Genomic DNA, 12,361 nt, shown 5'->3' with positions numbered 1-12,361 from the left:
TGGATGGTCAGTTCTCCATATGGTAAAATGGTGATGACAAACCAAACAGGTGCAGTCTCATGCAATCACTGATTTGCATGAACCAACTTTACAGATAATTAATTTAATTGGTTGGAACTACAGTTTCTTCCAAATGTGGACAACTCAAAACAGGGTGGGAGCCTCAAACTGTGAAGTCATGTGAGGTCATGTGCAAACTGAAAAACAGGGTTTCTCTACTGGAATGATAATCCTACCATGTTACACTTTTCCCCAAAATGAAATCCAACATCTTTCACCTGGCCTAAGAAGTCCAACACGTTCTGGTCCCTAGAAACCCTTACATCCTGCAAAGAGGGACTGGAGCTTGTTACTTTTATTAGCTACTCTTAAAGTCACAGAGGCAGGTTAATTTGGCCATGAATGGCTACAAATTCAAGAAATGTTTGGATGTGCTGAGAATTAGAAACCAATCTCGGCCCTCAAGTCATGGGTTAAAGACTTGGTTTTTTATCTAGATGAGGTCCCACCTTGTAGTTCAAGCAGAAAGATCCAACAAACGAAAGCAGAACAACATTTGACAGCTGAAGTTCAAAAGCAAGAGGCTTGTCAATGTAAAATTCTTGTGCTACAAATGTTTCAAGGGAAGTATCCATACTCTGAAGTGTGCAATTGAAAGAATGGCCTGATATTCTTGCACTGTTGCCTCAAACAAATCTCCCTCCTCCTAGCTAGCTCCAGATCTTTTACGCATCATACAGTACATCTTCTAAAAAAGCCAGGTGGAAACTAAAGTGTGCAAAACACACATTTTCCAAGAACAAATGCATTATACTAGCAAGTTATGTGTGGTGGGGCTAGGTGCTTCTGTGGGTGTGGAGGAGGAGGAGAGAAAGAAGGGTCAGGAGGAAGTGTGTTGGGTACAGAGACATGGAAATAAGAAACAGGAACCCCGAGAGACACACCCGCGGAGGTTCTGTAACTGTACATGTGCTCTTGTTAAATCGCCAGTTTCAGAGGACTCAGATCTGAGGCCAGGCAGAAATCTATTAATTTGTATCTTGACTTTGGGGCTTCCAGTAACAGTAAAGTATTTGTATTTCAGGATCCACTCAGCAGAAAGGCTACACATATTCAAGTCATATAATAAATTGGTGAATTCCAAGTGAAGTCTGAATACCAAAAAAGAAAACTGATTATGTGACTTTCTGGAATATGATGTAAAAATTACCTAACAAAATGTACATGCACACTTACGGCATGTGCACATGAGGGTGTCATCCATGTACACAGGTCATGTGCACATTCAACTCATGGCCACGCATGCTGTAGCCTATTACCCACTCTGGGAGATATGTAAGCCTTTGTCTTTCTCCCTCCAGCTTCCGGCCTTCTTAAACCATGTCACTGATTGTCAACCAATGATTGAAGCTGGGTGCAGAAAAGGAGAGAAGGCAAAACTCCTCTTAGTCCACAAGGTGACTTGTTAGTGCTTCAGTTGAAACAGCTGCGGTGGAGAGCCAGAGAGAGACCTTGGGTGGAATGAGACATTGGTTCCTATAGGTCGGCACCTTCCTCCTCACCCAGCAGGTCAGCTCATCAATTGCACTTATCTCCCAGCTGCCACAGCCTGCCTCACTCCTTTCTCTCAAATGTTGGGCTGCTACCAGGCCTGGTAAACTAGTCCATAGCTCTGTGCAATAGAAAATAGATGTGTACTTCTCTGAATATGGAGAGGGAAATTGGGGTTCACATCGAATGGATACCGTGAACTTGTTTTCCAAAAGCAAAAATTAAACTTCGAAAGAGCAAAGTTTTTCAAATTTCCCATAGTGCTGGCCTCAAATCCTAAAGATTTTTTTCCTTGACAAGAATCATGGGATGAATTGGAAGCTCTGGATGCTCCATTCACCCCAGGTGATGATGCTAAAACCCATGTCACAGCAGAGGCAAGAATCGAACATTCTGAAGTTCCCTCTGGCAACTAGAACGCCAGAGGAGCCTTCACCATATACCTCACCAAACCACCCCAACAAACCTGCCATGTCAGTGAAAGGAGTGTGCTCACTATGAAAATGTGGCTTCAAGACCAGGCCTCTAGCCCTTTGTCCAAAAAAACCATAGCCCACAAGACCACTGAAGGCCTTGATATGCCACTGGGGCTCCCCTGGTCTGTTTACATTATAGAAGCGCTTCTAAGAAGAATGGTTTCAGTCTGAGAATCCAAGCAACTTGTGCTGAAGTCCAGCCCTATCCTCAGAACTCTGGGCATGCTTGTTTTTAATGCCATGTCTATCCATCTGCGACTCATTAATGCACGTAGCAAACACCACACTGAGTGACTGACTATTGTATCTCTCCCTGTGATACAATTTAAATGCCTCTTACAAGACCTGAGCAGTCTAGCTACCTGTTACTTGTATGCCATTTTCTGAAGAATTCCCATTTCTTTGGATGCAAACGTCACAGAAACTCTGCCACAAATGCTCATGAACACCATCACATGGGCTGGGCTCTAGTGCTTTGGAATATCCTACTTTCTTAGAAAAATCAATGAGTACATATGAATATCATTAGTTGCACCGTGCTTCCTGCAGAATCACTGTATTAACTGCTTTGGGTTATTCTCCTTCTTTCCTTTCAGGCAATATTAATTTGTAACAAACACATTTTATGGTATAATAAATTATCTTTCATTTTTTACCATCAAATAAATGGAGAAGTAAAAAAACAAAAAACCCAGAACCTCTAGGCAGCTCTTAAACAAGTCTTACTGTTACCTGGAAAAGTAACAAGTCCACAGGTTTATTGTCTATGTTAATAAAGCTGTGTTGGAGTAATCATTATAACCTTCTACATTCTCTCCTGCTTACAGCTCACACAATATGTTTACACATGTGATCTCATTCCGTTGTAACATGATCTGCATAAATTATGGGTATTAACACTTGCCATATTTATTACAACGATTTCCCCAGCAATTTGTCTCCTTAATTGTATCATCTATATTGCACACAGATGTCTGCAGTTTGTATATGAGGCTATGTACTCCTATGGTTTATGCATCTATCTCAGGCCATTAAACTGTAAGCTCCTGGAAGGCAGGGATGTATCTGATTCATTTCTGTATCTCTGGAACCCACTGCACAGATGTGGATACACATCTAGTTACTTAACCTCCGTGTCCTTCAGTTTCTTCATCTGTGAAATGGCTATAATGATTGCAGGAACCTGTCTTCTCTGTCCCAATTGCATTAAGCAAAACACTTAAGACAATGTCTAGCATATAATAAGCACTCTATAAGTGTTTCTTTATGATTGTTGTTATAATTATCTAGAGTTAATTGAAGTTCACAAAGATGAGCTAACTCATTTGGGGGAAGGTGATGAATAATTGGCAGAAAGAATGGAGTATCAGGGATCTTATATGCTGATCCTAGCTTTGTCTGATCTGCCAAGCTAAGTTGTAAGATTTTTCCCTTTCCAAAATTACTTCTGTTAAGCTACTAAAAATTATTTACTTGTAAAGATTCCGTGTGCTTCTTTTTCTGTCATGATTGCATTTACCTTACCAAATGCATATTGACCATCTACACAGTGGATAGCAGAACGGGCCACAGAAGTGAGTAAAGTCTAACTCACTGTGCAGTAATATCTCTTTTCTACCATATTTACATTTTATATTACATTTGTCAAACTGCTTCATATGCAAAGTCCTGGACCAGGAACCAAATAAAATGGACCCAGCTTTCCGACTATGGAAAACTAAAAGTATAATCAACTTTGGCACTATTAAATTCTTTCATTTGTTTTTTCCAAGATTCTATTAACATTGCCATACAGAAGTAGAAGATTTAATCGAGTGTGTGCATTTTGAGTTGAAAGCAGATACTAACAAGAAAAGCTGACCTGGAAGATATCTTGTAAACTGTTTCATCAGACTGGATCACGAGCCAGGGGAGGGTCGAGGTGACCCGGGGCTGTTGGTAAAGCTGCAGAAATTGACGCTGGGTCTCTCTGTCCTCTAGGTAACGTAGGCTGCATTGGCTCTCTGGCTTATTATTAATTATGGTTTAGTTCACCAGAGAGGTTGCCAGTGAGCAGTGCATAAGATTAGAGATTTTGTAAAAATATGTTAATTTGTATAAAGATGAAAGTTAGACTACGGAGTTTGGTGATGAAAATGGATAAACAGTTCTGTTATTTGATTTAAATATTAAAATAAGAAAAGACAAAGTTTTCAAGGAAATGACCACTTCTTGGTTCTCAACTAGAGGCAATGCCTCTTCTGTCCCAAGCAGATGGGTGTTTGGGAGTATGTGGGGTGACTTGCGTTGCTGTGATAACGCAGGGGTTCAACAGAGGGAGAGGGAGGGGTACCTTCAAAATGTGGTCCAGATCCACATAACCAGAAAAGGCTGTTCACCTAAAACTCCCATAGCACCTCCTGTTGAGAAGCGCAACACTTAGGGAGCTCATCAAAGAACGACAAATCACTGGAATAGTTCTTGAGACCAAAGTCTCATTCATTCTGGGACATACCCAGTTACATGAATCACTTACGTTTATCCCATCTCTACTCTCCCAAGAAACCCTGCCACACATTCATAGTGAGTATTAAACCCAATGAAAGATCCTAAGCCGCTGAGAAAATTACTCAATGATCAAACTCTAATTAGTTTTCTATAAGGGAGAAAATGTATTCAAATCATTGCTTAATTTTGTTTAATCTCCTCTCACCTGCACTTGACCATTAAGATCAAAAGTCTGAAAATTTGTGGCCAAAAAAGGTGAACATGATTCAAAGTCACATCCATTTGTTAATAACCGAAAGTAATTCCTTTTCTAAGTACATGTGAAAATATTAGTATCCAACAAACCTATTTGTGGAAAATCGGGTTTAGGCTGGGAAGGTGAATTACTTTCAGATTTTTCAATGTCCAAAATGCACCTCAGAACTAACAGGCTCAGACGAAGTCTTTATGAGATCACTGGATCCTCCCTCCAAAAGCTCCCCCCTCCCCTGTTGACCTCTATTCCATACGCTGCTTCATTGGATCGCATAGCATGTACCGTGAGCCTGAATGTGGGCATCGGTTGATTTGAGTATTACCTGAAACAACAGATACACCAGAATGTAAAACCCATGAGGGCAGAGACTGTTCTCCCAGAACCTAGAACAACTCCTGGCACACACCAGATGTAAAATCGTTGTAGAATGAAAGAAAGAATGAAGAAAGGAAGGAAGGAATGAAATGATGCACTGTTGCATGCCACCCTAAGTTACTCATAGAAAATACTGCATGCTAGCACTGTATGCAACAGGTGTTACACTAGCCATTATGTAAAGTCATTGATGGAAGTATACGCTGGGCACTTTAAAATTTAATAAACACCCTTCAATCACGGTCTCATTTGCTGCTCCATGCCGCTCCACATAGTATACACGACATATTTTAGGATCACCAGTTTAGAGATAAAGACAGAGGTTGTGTCCCCAAAGTTTGCTTGCCAGTCTGGTATTTGTAACTCCTAAAACTCTAACTCTCTCCTGAAAACACGTCCTAAGAGCGGTGAGGCTCCCACGTGAGGCGGCAATATTGGTTACCCCCGCTGAGCTCATTACATTGCGCAGGCCTTCCCAGAGCCGCTCACACTCTGCGATAAGAAAGATGAATCCCTGAGTCAGCAGGGAGAAAAAAGAAAATGAACGTTGTGAAAAGGGCATTCTCAAATCACAGGAGGAGGGGAAGAAACGTGTCTCAGCTACTAAGTTTCTCTTTTCCATGACCCTCAAAGCAGAAAATGGCTGCACGTGGGCAATTCGTGCGCTCGGAGCTCAGACCTGCAGAGTCTTGCAGTTTGCCTGCCCTGTCTTGGTGGATGCTGGGCCTGACTTTTTTGGTTTTCCATTTCGAGGAGCCCGAGCAGGGCCTGGAGGAAATGAGTTTTGCAGCCCATCTCGGCCCTTGAACTTGGCTCCTCGGCTGACCCCAGCTCCCCGCCTGCAGACCCCGCGTGAGGCAGGCAGCAGGCGCTGCGGGGCGGAACTTCCTTCCCGGACCTGCAGACCAGTCCGCTGCCTTCTGAGATGTGGTTCTGAAGTGTGGCAAGTTTTCATTTTCAGAGCATAAAACTGTCTACAAATACATACTTCAAAATGAAATGGAGGATGCGCTCAAAAAAAAAATAAAAATAAAAATAAAAGGCTTAGAGACACGTCAAAAGGACACAGGAGTGGAGCCACGTCAAATAAATTCCCAAATTTGACTCATATCACTTCAGCCTCATCCGGACATTACCAACACTCTGCCTAGGCAGGCGAAGCTTCCGTGAGATCCTCTGTCTTTAGTGAACTCTTTCCTTTATCTTGTTCAGCTTTTCATGGCTATTTGGGTAACTGAGCCCATGGTTTTAAATCTTAATATGACCTTGCATGCAATTATATACACACACACACATATATATATATGTAACTGTTTTTTTAAAGACAACTTTAAATAAGAAAAAAATAATTATTTTAGATACCAGAGAGTGGTGAAACAATAATGATTCAAACTTAATCCTCACTTCACGTAGGGGAAATTGACTCAAATCTGGGAGCATCAAAAATTAAGATGCATTTACACATTCTAGGAGAAGATATCCTTTGTAATCCCAGAGAAAATAATTGAGAGAGGGAAGATTTTTTTTGAAAGACACGGTTTGGGGATATTCTTATTTTGTGAAATGAAGTTATACTTAAATGTATAGTACAGACATTAAAGTTCACTTAAGTTCTATCTATATAAAGTATGTGATTTTGAATCTAAACAGGCATAAATATATATATGTGTGTGTGTGTGTGTGTATGTGTCTGCGTATGTATGTATGTACGTATCTGTGTATGTGTGAGCATGTGTGTGTTGTATGTATGTGTGTATGTGTGTGCATGTGTGTGTATATATGTATGTATGTGTATAATAGAGAGGAAGTAAGTTGGAAAACATGAGCCAACTGATTTTTTTTTTCCTTTGACAGCTAAAGAAGAGTGGTTAAAAGTTTACTCACAAGTAAATCTATCTTTTAAAGAGCGTTTACTTCCCAGAAACAGCAATGAGATCTTGGAGGGGCAATTCTTGCCAACTGTGCGTCATCAATGGAGTTTAACTGTGAGAGGCAAGACCCATTGTTGGTCCCGACTCCACCAACCCAAATGGTCATATCTGAGGACTTCCTGTGGTTCTCCCGCCCCCACCCTCTCCACGGCATTTACTGCTCTTGTATACCCTGGACTTCTCGACAGGAAATGGCAGATTCCTCAGTAGGAAGGCCAAGAAGTGGGAGGTCACGTGGAGACTGGAAGTTCATTGCGTGCAGCCCCTCCAGGTGACAGGCGACACCACCTCTGCACGTTGAGTGTCTTTGTGACACAGGATCTCCTTGTCTCGTGACCACAGGCAGCAGCGTTCTGATGGGTACCCAGGAGAGACTCGTCCTCCCACCCCTGGGTAACACAGAGTCTCAGAAGCCAGCGGGGTGCGACACCAAAGGCTCAGACTTCCACCCTGCCTCTCTTCTCCTCAGCTCTTTGCCCTGAAAACCAAGTGCTTTGAGGGGATGATAAAAATCTCACTAAGCCACATGATGCCTGTGGGGCAGAAATAACCCTTGCTCTGAAAGGGTTACCAAAAAGTAATGAGATTCCTACCTGTATGGAAGGTGGTGACTATATAGCCCTTGTATAAACAAACACACATAGTGAAAGGCTTGGCTCCATTTTTTTTTTTTTTGTCTGCTTGTTGTTTTTTGGAGAAAACATTGTGATAAGAAGCCTCCAGCCTACAAAAATGTCTCTAGATTAATGAAAATTTATCTCACTTTTCTCAGTGAAACAGATGAATCGAAGACAGTGAAGCCCTGTAGACAATATAGGACCTTCCTGATGACATCTAACATTTAATGACATGATCACAGCGTGGCAGGCTATAAAAGACATGCATATGTGAATTAATGCATCTAACTTGCACACTAGCCTTTTGAAGTGGGAGCTACCATTATGCCCATTTTAAAGATGAGGAAAACTAAGAATCCAAAAATTAAGTAAGTTGCCTAGAGCATCTTGTCAGTTAATGCACCAGAATTCTAAGCCAGCTGCCTGGTTGCAAAGCACACGCCCGTAAATGCTGAACATACTGCACCAAATGGCCTAGGACTGAAATGACTGCAAAAACAACTCAAAATATAGGAAACTAGAGAATATCTAAAGCCACCTCCACCATAATCAGTAGCAAGGGATAGGAGATGGGAAGAAGGGAGAAGGGAAGGGAAGCTAAATAATTTAAGGTTTTCTCTGTGCCTTTAACTCCTGTCTCCTGAAAACGACATGCTCATTTTAGCAGCAACTGATGGCCAAGATGCATTCCCCAAGCTTTTCGCATCTGACAGAAAGGGACCCGGTGTCCAGGACTGTACCCGATTACAACCAAAGCAGATGGACCCTTCCTTAGGGTAGGGCTGTTCTTCTGACAGCCTCCTCTGTGAAACTAGATTACAAGAGGATGTGCTGTGCTCAGACACCCCCTGCCTGTCCCCGCCTTGGGGTCCTTGCCTTTGCCATTCCCCTGGCCCGCATCACTCCTCCATGGCATTTGCAAACTTTGTTCTCACCTCTTCTTTGGGTCTCTGCCTGACAGGTCTTGCCTGAACACCTTGTCTAAACTAGAGGTCCCGTCCCCCGGGCCACCTGGCTCTATCACGTTCCCTACGTTCCCTCCTAAGGCTCTTGACTTCCTGCCATGCTGTCTTGGTTGAGCTGTGATCTATTTGTCAGTCTCCGCCATCTGCATCCCCCTGATTGACAGCACTGAGTGAGCCCAGCTGTCCTGCTGCTCATGCCCCTCAGCACCCATGACCCTAGTGGGTGCCCAATAAATCCTTGGTGAGTAAATGAATGAGTCAATTTCAACGCACCAAATCCCAAAGGGATAAAAGGACATCGCCTTTCTGCCATTTCTTGGAAGAATCTTTTGAGACAAAGTAAAGAAAGGAAGCTACTTGTTATTAAATTTTTAAAAATCTGCTCACCATGTTCAGGCAAATATGTCATGATGGCATCTATGAAATCTCTGAAATGAAAGAGAAGCCTGATGTTTCACAGGAAGTAAATGAAATTACTGCACCACAGGTGCTCACTGCCACAGAGCTCAGTGTGGCAGCAGCAAACAGAACTCCTCACTGCTTAGGTGTAGGAATGAAAATCTGAACCTAGTACATTAAAAAAAATCTTCAAAAGCAAGCAAAGCCCTAAGTGTCATTGTGTATTATCAGGGCAGGGTCCTCCTCAGAGAGAGGCGGGCTGCAATCGCTCCTACACCTTTCACCAAGCCCCTTGCTTCAGGGGTCCTATTGTCTCTACATTTATATTTAGGAGCCTTGCTCTTCGCTCTTCGTAACAGCAGCGAAACATGTTCTCCTAAATATGTTCCCTGAGATATGACACCACTGTGCATTGTTTCACCACATACCAGCATTAATATCCCAGAGTAATCCACCCTCCTTTTAACGGCTGATGACGGCTCCAATGGCCATGCAAAAATCAGTTGAAGGAAAGGGAAGTCTTGTCGGAAATGAGATTAATCTTGTAACGAGTGTTCAGCCCTGATAACCCATCTGGGCACAGAACTGCTTAAACTGGAGAGCAATTAACCTTCACCCGACAAGCTCTGTCCAACCGTTATAAACATTAAAGAGACAGAATCCTTCCCCCCTCCTTGTAGACTAAACAACCAGATTTGAATTCCACGTAAACGGCCTCTTTCTGCAGATGTGCACCAACAAAAACATTTAGGGGGAAAAGGTGGGCAATGGCTCTGTTCATAACTCTGGTAACTTTTGGCCTTGCTGTGAGTGGGCTGAGGTTATTAGTGTAAAAATTAACTTGAGGTATTTCCAATAAAATCACCAGGTTTAGGGGAGTGGACATAGTTGCTTTCACGCAGAAACCCATGTCTCCTATAGGATCGCAACTTGATACTTGAGTTATTCTTTTTTCTTTTCTTTCTTTTTTTTTTTTTTGAGACAGAGTCTCACTCTGTCGCCCAGGCTGGATTGCAGTGGTACAATCATGGCTCACTGCAACCTTAACCTCCCCAAGCTCAGGTGATCCTCCTACCTCCGCCTCCCAAGTAGCTGGGACCACAGGTGCAGGCCACCATGCCCCACTAATATTTCTACTTTTTGTAGAGACAAGGTTTCACCATGTTGCCCAGGTTTGTCTCACTCAAGCAATCCACCCACCCTGGCCTCCCAAAGTGTTGGGATGACAGGTGTGAGCCACTGCGCCTCGACTTCTTTTTTCAACAGTAGAAATATCTGCACTGGGCTAGACTCTCACTCACTCCCAATTCCTCTCTTCTGACATTTGCATGAGTGATGCTGCTTGTGGTCACAGAAGGGAGATTTTTTTTTTTTTTTAAATCTCTGAGAAGTTATTGGTCTTCATGAGGAGCAAACCTGTGATGTCGCCTTTATCAGCATATGCTGTAACCAGTCGAGTTAACCAAATTGGACCATGTGAAATACCGAGTGGTTAGAGAATCTACTACGAAACCTACTGTTAAAAATAACTTTCACAACACTGAAGAGAAATAGCTGAGGTCATTTATCACTCAGGCATGGGCTTTCTTTAGCATCAGTTTATGCTGAGCCATTGGCTTGTTTATGGACATGACACTAACAATAAATAGGTAAAGGGTAAGGTCCCTACAACTTAGAGGTGGCTACAAACCAATGTGGGGGTGCATACTATGCCTAGCATTTAAACAAGAAAAAAATGTTAAGTACATGCAGAAAGTCATATGAGGGAACCAAACCTCTAATGTTACTGACCTGATAATGTGACTGCAACTCGGATTTTTTTAAAATAGAAAGAAAAAAGGAAACCATATATTTAGCATGTCCTAAACAAATTTATCTCCCCAAGGTTTTAGTGTAATCTTCTTGATGACCTGAGATAGCTCTCAAAATAGTCCATCCTAACATTCGATCTTCTCTCTCCCTTGAACTCAGTTTCTCTTTTTCCAGTAGGTAAATCATAATATTCAAGGCCTCAGAGATGTGTTTGCACACAACAAGGCTGAGTCTATCTCACTTATAAGGATGATATATCTCACTCATGCTGGACTCCAGACCGACCCCAATAAGAGTTTTGGAGAGTGGCATGGTAGAGGATGTGTGTTACATGGGAAGTACTACTGTACCCTGGGACAAGATATCCTGGCAACAGGTTTTGTTTTCAGGGTTTGCATTTACAAGCTTAACTGTTCCTTTTCCTGCCTTTGTAAGACTAAGAAAATCCTTACTGTACAGAGAAGTAATTACAGTGAAAATAGAGCAAGTGGGACTGACTCTCACATTGCAGGAATATGCACCATCTCCATTTTCGCAGCCAAATTAGATGCAAGCCCAGGATTCCATTGGTCAGGCTCTCCCAGGAACACTGGGAGCTTCTTGGTGTCTTAGCTTGAGGTGAGGTGAAGATGGGCTATGGGCACGTGAGCTGAGCCCTTTTTCATCCCGTGTGCATGGGTCTGGCTCTCCCATGAACACTGGGATCTTCTTGGTGTCTTAGCTTGAGGTGAGGTGAAGATGGGTTACGGGCATCTGAGCTGAGCAATTTTTCATCCTGTGTGCATTGGACGTAGACAAGGGCACACACAGACATGACAAGAACCCCTGACCTAGCCCCTAAGGTAAATCTTCTTTCCCAAGACAATCTTGTGGAGCCCTCACGGTCAGTGATAAGAGGAACTTCAATTTTTATTTGGAATCTGACCCGTTTCCTAAGAATGAGTAACACCTGAATATTTAGATGCAGATATCAAAGACAGAAGAACAGAAGACAGAAAAGAAATCATAGTGCTTGACAATAATATTAGTATATGATGCCGTTTTATGAGTCCAGTCTTAGGACTGTGTAGGTGTAACATGAAGACTTTCCTGAAGACGGCCACATTTTCATAGGATGTAATCAGCACTGTCATCCATTAGTCCAGGCTTGGCACATAGAATGGGGGTGATTGGCTGCCTAAGTAGCAAACTCCTCACGTGTGTTTCTGACGAACTGTGTGGGCTGCCCTAAGCTTTTGCACGTCTCGACACTTACCAAGTAAAATGATGAGATAAGGAAAACCACAACATCATACTCAGTATCTTGTGAAACTGAAACGGTTGCAGAGTAAACACTTTGCCTTACAGTGATTTTATTTGGACTATTATGCTGGATTTAACCATATAATGGTTGACATCCATGCTAAAGTCTTGTTTTTTCTTCCACAAACCTAATTGCATTGGCACTTTCAAAATGTTGTTTGCACTTACATGATTTATACGTAAGTCTGAG

At 42.4% G+C, this 12,361-nt stretch overlaps 1 protein-coding gene across 14 annotated transcripts in view; it reads right to left on the bottom strand.

Annotated features, from left to right (window-relative positions):
* ERG (ETS transcription factor ERG) overlaps window positions 1-12,361 on the bottom strand; it is a 281,329-nt gene that overhangs the window by 85,774 nt on the left and 183,194 nt on the right. The window lies entirely within an intron of this gene.

This window comes from Macaca fascicularis, chromosome 3 (genome assembly GCF_037993035.2).
Source record: "Macaca fascicularis isolate 582-1 chromosome 3, T2T-MFA8v1.1".
Classification (NCBI taxonomy): Eukaryota; Metazoa; Chordata; class Mammalia; order Primates; family Cercopithecidae; genus Macaca; species Macaca fascicularis.
The sequence above is the reverse complement of the archived record's forward strand: the minus strand, read 5'-3'. Positions and strand labels throughout refer to the sequence as shown.